Raw genomic sequence first — 3,393 nt, 5'->3', positions numbered from 1 at the left:
GATGATTTGAAAACATTCATTAGGATCAGTCATTATTTCTGTTTAATGTACATAGAATCACTGTCAGTTCAGCTCCACTCTACCTGTCTTCTATTTAACAAAGCTGGCAGGTTCAGTTCTGTGCACATAAACAGTGAAGGGCTCTTACATGTTTCAGGATTGTTTATTAATTAATATAAATCTGAGCAGAAGTCACTTTGCATTGATATTCAGTTTCACTTGAAATAAGGTTTAAAATGAACACTGGCTCCTTTTTCACTGAGTCATGTTTATTACAGTGTCTGCCCCCACACTGCTCTTCTCTAGTAGGGACAAAAGAGCCTGAAGTACACCACAGGAAGAACTCCAACCCTCCAAATGATTAAACACAACATGACCTGAATAACCTACAGTGGGTAACTAAGCACACAGTTACTAAGCAGTGAATCAAAACGTAGAATCTTAAGAGTTCTTCAGGTCAGCTGTATCTTGGTGTGTCACTGCTGTAGGTGACTAAAGTTTCTCCTTTTCATGTACCTTCTTTTTTCTTTGCTTTCTGTTTTGGTTTCAGTTCGACCTCAGCATAAATGACTTCACTGGGTCCAGCACCAGTGTCTGCAGTAACAGAGAACAAAACCAAAGCAAACACAGGCGTGACCTCTCACTGACCTTTAGTGTTCTAACCAATCAACCAATAACATCTCATCATACACACTTCTTTCCAACAATGCACCGCTGCTGCTTTTGGAGACCAGCATGTGTTTCCTTTGTCTCATGTGATGATTATATAGTAGATATATATAGTAGTATATATACAGTAGTGATGTAGATCAGACTGTATTCTCCAGTGTGTAGTTATACAGAACCTGATACTGATATGTATAATAGAGCGATGTTGTGTGTGAGTTGTGAATTAAATCCCAGTGTGAAGGTGATGTGGATGTACCTTTATTCCTGCTTTTCTTGTTATGTTTCATGACCTGAGCATAAGTGACAACACTGAAGTCGTCTGTAGGTTCATCTGACACAGAGTACAGTGTGTTCATAACAGAGTACAGTGTGTTTATCACAGAGTACAGTGTGTTTATCACAGAGTACACTGTGTTTATTACTACAAAAGGCTCCTGAGCTTTACTGTATAGCTGCATTCTGACCAAGTCTTTCACTACTACACTCAGTGGGAAATGAAATCGTTACCTGTGCTGCTCCTGTCTGCTGGCTCAGCTGTGTCATATATGTGGGCAGCTTCTGGGGTTAAAGGAAAATAAAGCTAAACTGAAAGATTACTGGACACAGTAGAGAATGAATCACAAGTGATGAAGGATTATTTAAATTGTCTTAGAGAAGATAAAGCTTTAAGTTAATTGTTAATAAGGAAAGTTGTTGTTGTCTCATGGTCTGAGCAGTGTGCAGTGGTGTGACTGACAACCCTCACCTCCTGACTCTCTCTGGGTCTGATCTGATGTCTGATTGATGTCTGACTGACTCCCAGTACAGCGACACAGAGATTCTGCACCAGGCAACATGGAAATAAAATAAAAGCGTTTAATACTGTAAACAGGTTTCATGATTTGTATCATAAAAACATATAATATTTAAACTATTCATAAATGACCTGCAGCTGATCTCAGACCTTTGTTGTTTTTGTAGCACCAAAGCAGGGTCAGTAAGATGAAGAACACGACCAAACTCAGTCCCACAGCCAAACCAACCAGGCCAAGAGAGGAGGAATCACCAGCTGAACTCATAGGAACCGAAACATCACATGAATCAAAATGATTTGTCACACGTCTCTGCTCCAGACTATGTGAGCTCACTGTGTACTCTCTTCTTCAACACAGTAGGGGGCGCTATTAGTGAGATCAGGTCTTGTAGTGTATGGTGGAAACAAATGCTTTTAAATCAGGGGTGCCAAAACAACAGTCCTGTGTATCATTTTTAAGATCCATTATAAGTTGGTAATGATAATAACAAGAAATGAAGTAAGATTGCATTTCACAGTTATAATACCATGCAGTATTACTGGAATAAAAGTACAGTTACAGTATTTTTTTTACCTTTAACAAGTAAAAACAATACATGTGGATTGAGTGTGTTCTGCTACTGTCTACAAAGAGCTTAAATGAGTAAAATAGATGTTAAACTCATGAAATGACTGTGATCTTACCATGTAGACTCAGGGAAACAGAGTTACTATACAGACCTAAATCTATCACACAGATAATCAACACAATGTTTTCTATAATCATACACTCTAAACTGTTACTCACTAGTACACAGATCTAAATCTAAATCTATCACAAGTCACTGCTGTCTGGTCCTGCAGATGTTTTAATACTGAATAAATCCATTCATTCAGAAGCACATAAAGCATGTCATATAGCAGACATGACAGCTTCCTCTTATTCAGGAAATCAAACATTTTGCGATCTGCTTTGTCATATTTCTACTAAAATATTATTGACTGCTGCCCTCTAGTGGCCAATCTGTGCACATGTCCAAGACTCCACAGTATATGTAGTGACACTTGTAATCTAATATTGTGCCAACTTTTACTGAGGGTTAACAAGTACTGATATTTCATATTTTTGCTGAATATGTAACTGATAAATTTAATTTTTACGGTAGTTATAGACTGTAAACTGTTCCTCACCAGTAACGTTTACCCAGATTGCATCACTGTAGTGTGTGTAGTAGACTGGGTTTCCTCTGCCAGCTCTGCACCAGTACTGGCCTCCATCAGAGGGCGCCACTGAGCTAATGGTGTAGGAGTTTGTTGTAGTGTTGGTCTCATTCTCAGGGTTCTGTGTGTGTCTGGACCAGTAAAAGCTCCATCCAGCAGGCTGGTCCAGCTTACAGTGCAGAGTCACTCGGTTTCCCACCAGTGCAGCTCCTTTAAGGCTTGATGTGAGTTTAGGTGTAGGTTTAACTGCTGATGGAGATGAAACACACAGTTCAAGATATGCAATGGCAGAGTGCATAGAGATATCTATGAAATGAGTAACATTCTCAGATTAAAAATAGATGAAGTATTTCAGTATTTTAAACATTTTAAAATAAAAACAATAGACTCTCAGTAACATGGTGTAGCAGTAGTGAAGCAGTAGATTAATCAACAGACTTTTAATTAACTGTTTATATCAGATTCGTTTATAATCTGATGAATTCAGTTGTTTTTCCACATTATTTGGGTGTGCAAGTTCTTATCTGTAGATGTTAACCTGAGAAGTCACTGAACATGTAACAGGTATAATACATACCATCTTAGCATACTCAACAAGCTGTTATAGACATGCTGTTAACATTCTGTAACTGGATTTTAACTGGACTTTGAGATGGGGTTGGGGTCAGGATTACACTCCTACTCATTCACATGTGAGTGTGATGGTCTCTACTCAATATTTGTGTCCATTT

The 3,393-nt window shown here is 38.4% G+C and overlaps 1 long non-coding RNA gene across 3 annotated transcripts; it reads right to left on the bottom strand.

Moving 5' to 3' along the window:
* Positions 1-337: 337 nt before the first annotated feature.
* LOC145652916 (uncharacterized) lies at positions 338-2,901 on the bottom strand. Of its 3 annotated transcripts, none has more exons than XR_014119197.1 (5): positions 2,633-2,901; positions 1,595-1,717; positions 1,415-1,489; positions 1,177-1,227; positions 338-594 (listed from the first exon to the last, which is right to left on the bottom strand). It is a non-coding gene; the product is annotated as an uncharacterized LOC145652916 (long non-coding RNA). The 3 variants fall into 3 exon arrangements; XR_014119195.1 differs by having other exon boundaries at positions 1,613-1,717; XR_014119196.1 differs by lacking the exon at positions 1,177-1,227 and having other exon boundaries at positions 1,613-1,717.
* Between the last annotated feature and the right edge of the window lie 492 nt (positions 2,902-3,393).

The sequence above is a fragment of the Electrophorus electricus genome, chromosome 21, assembly GCF_041902795.1.
Source record: "Electrophorus electricus isolate QZ-2024a chromosome 21, ASM4190279v1, whole genome shotgun sequence".
Lineage (NCBI taxonomy): Eukaryota > Metazoa > Chordata > Actinopteri > Gymnotiformes > Gymnotidae > Electrophorus > Electrophorus electricus.
Note: the sequence above shows the minus strand (reverse complement) of the source record. Positions and strands in the feature narration are given on the sequence as shown.